At 39.7% G+C, this 13,494-nt stretch overlaps 1 long non-coding RNA gene across 1 annotated transcript; it reads right to left on the minus strand.

The window, feature by feature from the left end:
• Positions 1-3,025: 3,025 nt before the first annotated feature.
• LOC140509261 (uncharacterized) lies at positions 3,026-13,282 on the minus strand. The gene is made up of 3 exons (XR_011968612.1): positions 13,220-13,282; positions 4,677-4,740; positions 3,026-3,100 (listed from the first exon to the last, which is right to left on the minus strand). It is a non-coding gene; the product is annotated as an uncharacterized lncRNA (long non-coding RNA).
• Between the last annotated feature and the right edge of the window lie 212 nt (positions 13,283-13,494).

A 13,494-nucleotide genomic window follows, 5' to 3' on the forward strand; every position in this document is an offset into this window, starting at 1 on the left:
TTGGGAGGAGGAAAAGCCTCCTTCAAAAGGCAGCAGTTGAGCAGAGTCTTTCAGGAGCTTGGGAATTCTAATTGATGGTGAGGAACGAGAAGAATCCGGGCAGGAGGGTCAGTCATCACAAAGACACATAAAAGAAAAAAGGAAAATGGAGGATTATATGTGAGGGACAAGTAGACTGATATGACTGCATTATGGAGTTGGAGGAGAAGGATAGCACTGGAAAGATAGGGTGAGTATCATTCGATCCAATCTTTGTTCTATGGATGAGATAAGTGAGGTTCCAAGTCACTTGGTCATGCAGCCTGGATTTAAACTCAGCTTTACTGATTCCAAATCCAGTACTATAGCCACCCTGTACTTTAGGGCGATTCAGTGAATAGTAAGAGCTTGATCGGTACAGGTTACAGCTCTGGGTGCTAGGGCCACAACAGCGATAATGGTAAAAGCATAGTGCCTGCCTTTCACAAGGAGCTTATGACCCTGCTAAGAACCTAAAAGGTGAGAAGACAAATAATTGTGTTAGCATAGAGTATATGTTTCCATATACACTCTCTTCCTCTCTCTCTCTCTCTCTCTCTCTCTATATGTAGATATAGCATATATTTCCATTGCTTTATCATTTGCACATTTTTGCAGACATATTACTCTCCCGTATAATCTCTTTGCACGTTGTCACCACCATTGGAATGTAAACTCCTTTAGGGCAGGGATTGCTTTCCCCTTTCTTTGTATCCCCGGTTCTTAGCTTGGCCCATTATTCAATTGTTTCAATCCCTCCTGATTCCATTTGGGGTTTTCTTGGCAGAGATACTGGAGTGGTTTGCCATTCCTTCTTCAGGTCATTTTATAGATAAAGAAACTGAGGTTAACAGGGTTAAGGGATTTGGTCAGGGTTATACGGCTAGTAAGTGTCTGAGGCCAGATTTGAACCTACTAAGATGAGTCTTCCTGACTCTAGGCCTGGCACTATATCCTCTATGCCATCTAGCTGCCCACAGTGAGAGTTTAATGACTGCTTGTTGACTGACTGAGAGACTGACTGACTGTCCAAGAGCTCTGAGAGGAGTAAGGGATTGGAGAGGAAGGGGTCACATCTAGGAGAGACATCAAAGAAGGCTCCATGAAGGGGTTGGCAACTGAGATGAGTTTTGAAGGAAGAGAATAATTATTCTTAATATGGAAGGAGTATGTACTAGGCTTTGTCTTTGTATGCCTAGGGCCTACCCTGGGTCAAAGTAGCTGCTTAATAAATGCTTATTGATTAATTGTCTCTAGGATTGAGGAATCCAGCCTTAGACACTTGACAATTATTATTAGCTGGGTGACCCTGAGCAAGTCACTTTACCCCAATTACCTTGACAAAAAAATGGCTAATAGTATTGTTTGGTTGATAAGTAGAATCTGTATAGAATCACAGATTGAGATCTGGAAGGGACCTCAGAAGTCATCTTATCCTAACACTTAATTTTACATATATGAAAACTTAGGTCTAGCAAGAATGGCTTGCCCAAGTTACAGGTCATAAGTGTCAGAAATGGGATTTGAACTCAGGTCCTTTGGTCCCTCCAACCAAGTTCAGCATTATCTCTACTGTTACTCAATGAATAGAGGTGCAGTATTGCAAAGTAAGGCTAGACAGGTGAATTAGAGTCAGATTGTGGATGCCCTTTATTACCAGGTTAATGAGTTTGCCTTTTATCTTTTCAGAAAAAGGGGGTTTTTGAACAGGAAAATGATGTCATTATTGTGAAACTGCTTTGGTCCAGGCACTCTCAAGTAGAATATGCCTATTCTATAAACATTCTGTTACAACCATGTCTTCACCATTACATTTTAAAAATGTTTTATGGATGCTTTTTTGTCTCCCAGTCATTTCTGGGAAAAGACCCATCCTCTTTCCCTTCTCTTAAAGCAAAGAAAAACGATGAACCCAGAATGTAAGACACCAGATTTAATGATGTATTTTTACTGTTTTATCACAACTTTCTTAAAAAAACAAAACAAAACTGAAGAAAAGCAGAATAAATAATACGGTACTTAATTAGATTTGAGCTCCATGAGGACATAGACTTGGAATCAGGAAGGTCTCTGTTTGAATCCTGCCTCAGAAACTTACACCTAGGAAGTCATAACCTTCCACTCTCAATCTCTTCACGTTTAAAATGGGGATAACAATAACTCCTGCCTCACAGGAGTTGTGGGGGATCAAAGGAGATAACAGATAAAGTGCTTTGGCAAATCTCTAGGTGCTATAAATGCCAGCCTTTTTAAACTATTATTATTTCTTGTTACCACTCTACTTCATCTCTACCTACCTGTACCTAATACAGAGACTTAGGTGCTTAAATAATAGGGACTTATTAAATATTTGCTGACTTGCAGAAGTATAAATGTAACACACAATGTTAGAAAGGGTTTCAGTAGCAAGAATCAAAACAAACAAAAATACTCATTTCTCTTGAATTCAGTAAATAAAAAAAATCACTATCTAGCATATCCTCATTCTCTCAGTATTCTAATTGGTCAAAGTTCTGATAAAACTAAATGGCCTCTGCTTGCTTTCTAGCTGAACACTTCCATAGCCAAACCTAATACTCCTTGATGGTGTAATGGATAAAGCATGGGACATGGAGTTGGAGTCACTTAGCTCAAATCTGGTCTCACATACTTCCTAGGCAAGTCCAGTAGTGGGGAACTTGCAGCTATAAGGCCACATGTGGCCCTCTAGATCCTCGAGTGTGGCCAGATTCAGTCAAAGGGCTACCCTTGAGGGCCTAAAGGGCCACATGTGGCCTCAAAGCCACAGTATCTCCAGTTTCCCCATAATGATAGCACTTACCTCAGAGTGACTGCAAGGATCCATTTGCTTTGCCAACTTGAAAGTGCTACATAAATGCTAGCTCTTCTATACTATCTTTTCTTTCACTGCGGGAGTGGGATAGTGTGGGGAGTCCCCCCCCGACCTTTGCCCAGAGGTTGCTTTATATTTTGCATCCCCACCTCCCCATTAATTAAAAATCACTTGCCTTTGAAGAACAGGTCAGAGACAAAGAAAATAATAATTCCTTTCTCCACACCAATCCTTGTTTTAATTTTTGGCCTGAGAGAGAAAAGTAGAATGGAAGAATGGGAAAGAAAAGAGGTGAAAGTGTCTAATTAATGAAGGAGTTGTGAGGTTTTTTTCTCTCTAGCTTTTTTCTTAACTTTTCCAAGCCCAGAATGTCTCACAAAGCTTTCACGCCCTCTGCCCATTCCCTTCTCTCAACTCCCAATTCCATCTTCTCAGTTGTCAAATAACAAATTTAATGTTATTGCAAGATTGTGCCGGGTCTGGAAGCCCTCAAAGAACGCAGGGACAGCCTAATTAGGGAAACGCTGAGAGCTATCAGTAATGAGCACTCCTAAAAATCATACTAATAAAAGAAAGCATTGGCTCCCTTTGCTCAGCCTTCTCTCTTCTTTCCAATCCTTTTCTCTTCTTTCCTCACCTACCGCAGTTTGGATTCAAATTCTTGGCTTTTCCTCTTTTAAAAAATGATCATCTGCTTATAGGAAAGTAATTTGATCTTCCTGGCTCCTCGTTCTATTTATTTTATTTTATTGTGCTTGTGTGTATGTGTGGTTATACATATATGTGCTATAAAGCCGAGCTCCATTTTCTGGGCATGTTCCTGGGAAGCATTTGAATGTATGCCCACAGCCATGTGGGGATCTATGCCTTGCTAAACTGCACGTGCAAAGCTGTTGAGTTTAGGCACGCATTTATGTATCTGTGTGCCTAGCTACGTTTGTAACAGCTAAGTCTGAGCCAAATTGAGCTGCCTACCAGAAACAGCATATGTTTTTAAATGTCAAGTTTCTGGGTTGGTGTATTCTATTCATTTGCCCACACAACAGGCATTTGTTAAGACTTCCCATATGAGTGGTACATGCTAGGTACTGTGCATAGAGACAAAAATGAAATCATCCCTGCCCTCAAGGCACTTACTTTCTGCTCTGTCCAGTGACAAGGAGGTAGGGGAGAGAAGTACCATGTGTTCGCAGATAAATGCAAATATCTATCTCTCCACATATATCCACATATATATATTTACATATATATGCACAAATGAATAAAAAGGACATTAAGCTGGGTTGCAAAGGCAGAATAGAGGGAGGAGAACTCTAGTGTACCTGAGTTAGGACTTGAAGGGAACCTTGAAATGTTTTTCTTGTATTTCATACAAAACAAAAAAAGCAAAAGCAAAAATATATATATATATTCTTAAGCTCAATGAAATTTAGGAACTACCTAAATTTTTGTTGTTGTTCAGTCACGTCTGACTCCTCCATTTGGGGTTTTCTTGGCAAAGATACTACTGATTTGCCATTTCCTTCTCTAGCTCCTTTTACAGATGAGGAATCAAGGCAAACAGAGTTAAATGACTTGCCCAGGGTCACATAGTTGGTCAGTGTTTGAGGTCAGATCTGAGCTCAGGTCTGACTCTAGACCTGGTGCAGTATCCAGCATTCTACCCTAGCTGCCCAACTAAAATTAGGCTTCTTAAAACTGATTACATAAGGAAAATATGATATGGATAGTGGTGGGAGTGGGGAGGACTGTGGTACAATGGAGGTACAAGGCACCTCCAAAACAGAAGGTTTCCTGGAGTTGTGTGACTATTAACCCCACTTACCTCTCCCAGTCCCATATTCCTGCCTTCCAAGGTAAATCTTCAGCATTATGACAAGCTCAGTCAACTGGTTGGAATAAAAAAATGATCTTACTATAGCATAAATAGATTATATTCAAATAGGTAAATTATAGGCCCAGTCTTATTATTTAATCTAGCTTTCTGAATTTTCCACACAGGCTAGCACACCAGGGATTCTTCACTTTGTTTATATCATAGATGTCTGTTTCACAGATAACACACAGGGAGACACTGAGGTTCTAGGTCTCCAGCCTCTAACAGGTTTACTCTTGATCTGGTCAGACAGCTTTGGAGGGGTTAATAATCAGCTCTATTCTAGTCTAGTCTTCTCAAATGCTCCTAGAGCGTTCCTTAATCACTGTTCTTGAAGTGGCCAGTGAGAAGAGGGGACAACTATCCCTAAGTCTTGATGGTGTCAATTGAGACAGACACATTTGAGTACTCCCCTAAATCCCCTCAAGCCTCAGTGGGGGCCAGTTGAGGCACACACAGATTCCCCTACGGGTTCCCCATGGTTTTTCCCACTTTGGGCTCCCCGTGGATTCCCCTCCTCACTGACCAGTGTCCACTTGCTTTTATAAGGCAGCAGATAAAGAAGGTATCTTGCCAACTTCAAACTCTTAACTTTAGCAATATCGTCATTCTGTGCAAGCATAGTAGATCTCAATTATGTCACCCTCATATCTCATGGTACAGCTTCAGTAGGACTGTGTGGGATGGCTTGGATCGCTACTTAAATTAATTACTCAAAGGCCTCTCAAAGTGATGACAGAAAGATTTATTTACTAGATTCTCGAGAATCGGGCAATTCCTGTACCAGTTCACCTGGAACAGGAAAAAGCCGATGACATAGAAAAGGCAGTGATTTATACAGACCCTAATGCAAGTCTCTCCCCCCACTGACCATTATTCTCATTAGCTGAGAATATGATCTTACATTCTAGATGCAAAATCTAACCAATCCCTTTTGAAATGAAGACATTGAAGAATTATGTAAGTTTTATCCAATCATTAAGACCCTAATGTACTACACAGTTTTATATCCTTATATGGAATTATTCCACTCTAAAAATATTGTAACCTTGAACCTTTTGGTCTTACCTCACCCCTGGGAGAAGAATTACAATCTGAGAAGTCTTCACTAAACCTATTCCACTCAGGACTGTCTGTCACTATGATTCTAAGAATCTTTGAGACTATTCTGGGAGTTATTATCAAACACCTGGAAATTAGACATTTCCTGGCTATGGATCCTGAGAAACTAACTCTAAGAAGGATAACAAAATCCTCTTTATATACATCTTTGCAACTTTGTCAGTCTAAGGAATCCTGTGGACTCCTCAGAACAATATTTTAAATGCATAAAACGTAGATAAAAGAAACAAATTATATTGAAATGGTTGTCAAAATTTTAAAAAAAGTTCTTGAATTTGAGGTTAAGAGGCCCAGGATAAACTGGTCCACTTTTTCAGTAGAGATCCATGGGCCTAGCAAGTCTTTTCTCCATGTTTGCCTTAGATCCTTCCCAGACTTCCAGAATCTTCACTCTCTTTATCTTCCTGAATTCCAAATTGGTGGTTCTCTGAACCTTGCCCAGTACTTCTTTAATTAAGCCTTTTCTCTCTGTCTCTTTCTTTGACTCTCTGTCTATCCTTGTCTCTGTCTCTGTCTCTTTCCTTGATGTGTGTAGCTCCATCTGTGTAAAGACACTCTATCACTGAATCACATCCTTATAGCGCTATGGAATATGAAATGAAGCCCAGCGTGACTGCTTGGTCAAATGTCTCTCATGTCCTCTCAAATCTTTTCTAGCTTATTTGCCTCTGTTAATGTCATAGGGTTGCAGTATGGAAACCATTTTAACTAGGTCATTTTAGATAAATGCTAAAGTCCATCTAAGGATGATGCCTGCTGGTGGCATGCCTTTTCCTCCTGGCAGAGGAAAAAAACTAAATTGTGAGATTTTCCCCCAAATTTATGAGTTTCCAGAGAAGTTTTGGGAAGAACTCATACTGTGATACAGGCTTGTCAGAAGAGTTGGGTATTAGTCAACAAATTAACAAGTATTGTGAAAGCACCTCAAATGTTCCAAGCACATGGTGCTAGACACTGAGTATTCAAGTACTTCTATACTGTATACGTGTTTATGTAGATACACACATGTGTGTATATAATTTATTTTATTTACATATATGCTGTATGTTATACTTTATATCTTTATACATGTGTCTTCCATTTGAATTTAAACTCATTGAAACTAGGCATTATTTCATTCATTGTACATGTATCACAGGTGCCTAGTAAGGTGTCTAACATCAATTAATAAATACTTGCTGTTTGATTGACTGAATGTGAATCCAAGCAGTCAAGCTAGTCTTCATTTCATATTCCATAGTACTATAAGGGTGTGATTCAGTGATAGAGTCTCTCTACTCAGATAGAGTTAGAAGACATGTCAAATAAAGGTAGATACTTGACAAATGTCTGTGGATAGAGTCTACTGAGTTTATCAGAGGTTCCCCATGACTGCTCTTGCTGGTGGCTGGAAGGTCCTGAAGGAGAACCATGGAGTAAGCCAGATAAGTAGAACTATTAAATCAAATTTGTTTTGCCCTCCGCCTTGATGCTTTATCATTGAGGTGTGCTTTGTAGCCCTTTCCACAATCAGTCTTCTAGAGAGATAATGCCTTGAGGGTAAGAAGTTTGAGATCTTGACTGTGTGGGGTTTGGGATTCGAAAGAATCTGGGACTCTTTCCCCTCAAGGAGCTATCTCATTAGAGCTGGAAGTATATTGGAAGGGTTATACCTGAGGAAGCATAAGCTGCTTTGAGGTGTTTGAAAAGTTAAAGATATATTTGTTATTGTGTTGTTTCAGTTGTATCTGACTCTGTGACCCCATTTGGAGTTTTCTTGGCAAAGATGCTAGAGTGGTTTGCCATTTCCTTTTCCAGCTTATTTGACAGATGAGAAAACTGAGGCAAATAGGGTTAAGTGACTTGCCCAGGGTCACACAGAGAGTAAATGTCTGAGGTCACATTTGGACTCAGGTCCTCCTGATTCCAGGGTATCCACTGAGCCACCTAGCTACCCTAGGTCTATAGAGTCATAAAGGACATAGGTTTAAATTTCCCAACCTTTTTATTTTTCCCTAGGTTAGTTTACCTTGGAAGGCTAGGAGAGAGAGGAATAGCCAGGGCATTGGTGATCAGGTGCTAGATTTGGAATCAGCAAAATGTGAGATAAAAATCTCGTTTCTGTCATTTAGTTCAGTGACTCTAGGCAAGTATCTAATCTCTCTGAACTTCTGTTTCTTCATCTGTTAATCGGTGAAAATGACACCTATGGTATTTTCCTCATAGAACTGTTAAAAGGTTTAAATTAGATGCTGTATCAAGGTATTTTACACTATATGCGTCAGTTATTATTATTTATAGAATAAGACTAAGGGGCCTAAGGGACTTCCCTTTGGAACTTCTAATTGAATATCTTATTCATTTCTTCCTGAGAAGATAGAGTTTAAGTGAGTTTTAGATTCCAGGATTACCCTTTTTTTTGCTAACAGTTCTAATCCAGGAACCTAGCCTGAGAGCTGGAAATACAAGAATCTTATATGGGAATTGGTTGATGGACCTTATATATCAAGCCCTATGATTTTGAATGAGGAGGTAACTTATGGAAACAACTACTATAGTGTCATCCCTAAAGCTCTAAGGGGAGTTCTCAGAATTGAACCCCAGTAAAACTCTGACATTGTTCTAAGCAGCTAGCTATGAGCCAGAAGAGTATGAAAAACATATCTCATGGAAAGGAGGTTAGTGGAGAGGGAACATTTCAGCCATAAAAGCTCTTCACTTACTCCCTAGCTTCATATATCAACTTTCTAAACTCAGCCAAAAGGAGGCTTAGGTACTTGGCTTCTCCCTGTGTGGATGATGTCATTTCCGAGTTTGGATTTTGCCTTAGGGAAATGATGTGATCCATCCCTCAACAGAACAGAAAAACACTGGGTAGTCTGGAAAGGAGCCTAATACAGCATACCCCTGGGCTTCCCAAAAATCACACTGAGTGGATTGTCTTTCATTTTCCAGTAGTTTCCTTGGTAACATAAGGGTCTCCTGCTGCAAGGAGTGGACCTAGCTATGGGTGGTTAGTTAATTTTGTTAGATTCTTGTATCACTTAAAGTGAACTATACTGAAAAAAGAGGGGGAAAAAAGAATAAGGAGCTAACCATCCTCATTGTTTTCATTACGAAAGGGTCTCTTTAGTGATCAGAAATATAACTCCATGTAGAGGTAGAGACTAGAATGATTAAACATCATAGAATATGAATCCACACTGTTTTAATAGAAAACAGTGGTCTACAATATCCTGGAGGGCAGAGGTTGTCTAATTTTTGTCTCTGAATCCTTAGCACCCAGCACAATGTCTTGCATATAGCATACACCAGAAGTGTTTGATGCATTGAATGAAATGTTTGAAGATGGTAGTGGTTTTTGTCCTTTGTTCTCGAAGAGGACCAAAATGACATCACCATGATAAAGTTAAGTTTCAATGTGTCCTACTGTGATTAATGAGACCAACGCAAGCTTGGAATGTTCTGCCACAGATTGGGCACAGATAGTCTGCATGAACAGTTGGGGTAGATACTCCAAATTTGTACATCTTAGGTTTACTTTGTGCTGTCTCAATTCTGCTTTGCTGACAGAGCACAGCACCCTTTCTGATGTGGGCACGCCATGCTGAGCGGTCGCCAGTGTCTCCCATGTTGCACAACCAGCTCTCCAACTGTCAATGTTCAAAATTGTGGTGTCAGCCACTGAATTGTCAGATTTTGTCCTTTCCATTTCCACAACTTCTCTAGCCCCTCTTTCCTTCTCTCCACTTACATAGCCACCGCTGTAGTTTAGGCCTTCATGACCTCTTGCCAGGACTATTGCAAAATCCTCCTATTAGGTCTCCCTGCCTCATCTTTCCCCATTCCAATCCCTCTTCTGCACAACTGTCAAGTGGTTTTCCTAAAGTACAGGTTGGTCTGATCCCTTACTCAATAAACTCTTGTGGCTTCCTATTGACTCTAGGGTAAAAAGTTATTTTGTCTTCTAAAATTTAAAAGGCAAGTCCTTTAAAATGTTTATTTTTACATAAATATTATAGCATAACATAATTAGTACATTTATACATGTATCTAGTTTATAATTTTATATACATGTATATACATAGGAAGTATGTGCTCAATTTTTTTCCCCTAAGGGATGTATGATCAAAAATGTTTCAAGACCACAGTTCTAGATAACATTCCCCACATGCCTTATCATACTACAGAAAATAGCTATCATTTCCTGTTTTGTAACAAGTAGCCTCAAAGAATGATGGAACCATGTCTACCTGCTTATTCATTTACAGAAAAGAGGCTTTAGAGAATGGTGATAAGAGCTATTCAAATGGGAATAGTGATATAATGAAATGAATGTTCAGGGAATGGTCCGTTAAATTTGCTGTTTAGTCAATTTTTGGCTGTCTTCAACTCTTTGTGAATCCATTTGGGGTTCTCTTGCTAAAGATACTGAAGTGGTTTGCCATTTCTTTCTCCAGCTCATTTCATAAATGAAGAAACAGAGGCAAACAGAGTTAAGTGACTTGCCTAGGGTCACAGAGCTAGTAAGTGTCTGAGATTAGATTTGAACTCAGGAGGAGTCTTCCTGACTCCAGACCCAGCACTAGTTTCCCTAATTAAATTAGTAATTACTAAGTACTCACTATGGGTAAGGCAACATACTAGCCACTTTAATGGGATGCAAAAATAAATAAAGCCTCCAGAGCATGCAAATGAATATAATGTGGAGTTTTAAAATATATACCAACAAAATGCTGTGAGCATTTATTGTAGGACCGTTAACATATTGGGCACTTGTCTGCTTAGTCATGCATGATATGATGAACATGATGATAGATATCATAATTGGGGGGAGGTGGGATGGGAAGGGGGAAAGATTACAGAGAAGTGAGATACAATGCAAAGAAAACTGGATTGGGCGTCAAAGAACCTATCTGTGATCTATGACCTGAGTTCAGATCCCAGCTCTACCACCATACAATCAGCATTCTGTGTCTTAACTCTCAAGCATTCCTGGAATTTTATTAGTAACCTCATTTTCACATTCACATTAGTTACTGCCAGCACAATCATGAGCACAACTGTGGTTATGTTCAGTAGAGAAAAAAATGAGAGATGCCCTGTGTGCAAGTCTGTGGAGCCTCTGGTATCCTACCAGGCTCTTCACTGGTCTTGTTCACCCTGTTGTTATGGAGTAAAGACAGCTTTTTGGAGCCACAGGTGAGAGTGGGCTGACAGGTGGACACCAAAGCTATCAATGGTCGTTTGTTTCTTTAACTGAGATGTTAGCACTAACAGTCAGAAGTCTAGGGAGTTACCAGTATGGAAAAATGTTTTCCATGTTACCAATTTTATTTTGTGTACAGAATTTTACTTTCTAAAATTTTAATAGTATTTTTAAAAAATTACATGCAAAGACAATTTTTAACATTCATTTTTAAAAAATTTTGAGTTCCAATTTTTTCTGCCTCTGTCTCTCCTCCCTACCAAGCAATTTGGTATAGGTTATATATATACGATCATGTTTAAGACATATTTTCATATTAGTCATGTTGTGAAAAAAGAAAGATCAAAAAGAAAAAAAATCACGAAGAAAATAAAGTGTAAATAATATGCTTCAATCTGCACTCAGATTCTAGTATTTCTTTCCTTGGATTTGGATAGTATTTTCCATCATGAATCCTCTGGAATTGTCTTGGATCATTGTATTACTGAGAAGAGCTAAGTCGTTCATAGTTGATAATCTCTCAGTGTTACTGTTACTGCATGTGTACTGCCTTTTATGGATTATTTCATGTCTACTGTGTTCGAAAAGTGCATATTACCTGAATTTGTGTTTTGTTATAAAAAATTGCACGTAGAAAAGTGTATTTTCAGCAACCTTTAGAGAAAGATTGCAGTTTTTGGTGGCCATGGGAATCAAGCCCCCTGTATCCCCAAGGTTCAATGTGTCAACATTGGTGTTTTAACTTTCATGTTGTTTTCTAGAAACATTACTGCTTTGAAAGCTGAGGACTGATTGTACCCTCACTGGGACCCAGATTCCTCTCATGTAAAATGAGAACTCTAGATGTCCTTAATTAAGACCCAGTTCCAGATCTATAATTTTATGATTTTCAGATTTCTGCAGTTCTTCTGCATTCAGGGTAGTAGGGAAGAATTTTGCCTATGCACAATTCCTCTGTCCATAGAGCCGGTGTGGGTATTTGTATCATTATTACTTGACAACTGCCCAAGAGGCCAATGCTGGTTGAAAAAAAGGGCAGAAAGGTTGGGAGTTTCCCATAGGGAGAAGTAGAAGGGGGTGGGGATAGAAGAGTGGTAGTGGTAATGGGTGAAGAATAGTTTTGGTAATATACAAAATGAGCTAGGATGGTGGTATGTTGCCAGATTTTCTCACGAGTTTGTTGTTCATAAACCCTTTGGGGTCAAGCTCCCCAGGCCTCCCTTCCATTTGGGGACCACTAGTATAAAACATTCCTCAACAGCATTTAATATTTGGGTTTAGTCACTTGGTTCCAGCTAGTGTTAGAGAGATCTGTAGCAAGCTCACATGAGGAGGGGGATTTCTGTAATAAATAGGACAGGACTCCCTTCCTTCAAAACTATGGTCCCCAGTGTGTCAAATGGATTAGACTGAAGTTTTCTGTTTGCCAACAGAGCAGGATCCCTTTGCCTCAAAACAGACTCCTTTGCTGGTAGAGCTTACAATTCAGGTTATAAGATAAAGCATCTCTCCTGGGCAACGAGCTAAAGAGCAGCCTTGGATGCTGGCAAGAAGGACCATGATTAGGAGAATAAGACCTGACTTTACTAACAGAAGTAGTAGGGAACCTTCAAACCACAGGACTCCTGGAGTCTTTCTCCTTACCTTTGCTTTCTTCCGTTCTGACAGCTCTCATCATCTTCTGGCAGTGAGGTGGTACAGTGGAAAGAGTGCTGGTCTGGAGTTAGAGATTTGGCCTCAGACATTTACAACCTGTATAACTCTGGATAAGTTACTTAACACTATCTCAGTTTCCTCATCTGTAAAGTAAGCTGGAGAAGGAAATGGCAAACCACTCCAGTATCTTTGCCAAGAAAATTTCACAAGGGGTCACAAAGAGTAGGACATACCTGAAAAGACTGAACACCAGCAGTCATTCTCCTAAGAACATGGGGGTAGAGACATACAGTTTATAATTATTCCCCAAGCTATTTAGGAAGGCCTGATGACAGCAGGTATGTGCAGTGGCAAAGGTATTTAGAAGGAGTCTAGAGGACTGAGTAGGTTCAGAAAAGAGGGTAGTGTGAATTATCAAGAGACAATAAATTATATGGTGAAAGTAGGATAGTAAGAAGCATATGCAAGGGAGCGTCCCAGGAGACTTTCTATTGTTCCTCCACATTACTCCTCTCCACATACTCACTCTGCAGTTCAGCCATTTGGGTCAGCTTACTCATATTTCTCACACATGTTGCTCTATCTCTTGTCTCCATGACTTCACCCTGGTTACCACTCCATTCCTGGAATCCTCTCCCTCCTCAATTCCACCTTCTGCCTTCCCTGGCTTTCTTTAACTCCCAACTAAAATCCCATCTTTTACAGGAAGTATTTCCCAAACTCTCTTAACTCTAGGGTCTTCTTTCAGTTTAATGATTAGGAAATCTATCTTGTATATCTATCCTGCTTTGTATGTTTGTA

Source organism: Notamacropus eugenii, chromosome 5 (genome assembly GCF_028372415.1).
Source record: "Notamacropus eugenii isolate mMacEug1 chromosome 5, mMacEug1.pri_v2, whole genome shotgun sequence".
NCBI lineage: Eukaryota > Metazoa > Chordata > Mammalia > Diprotodontia > Macropodidae > Notamacropus > Notamacropus eugenii.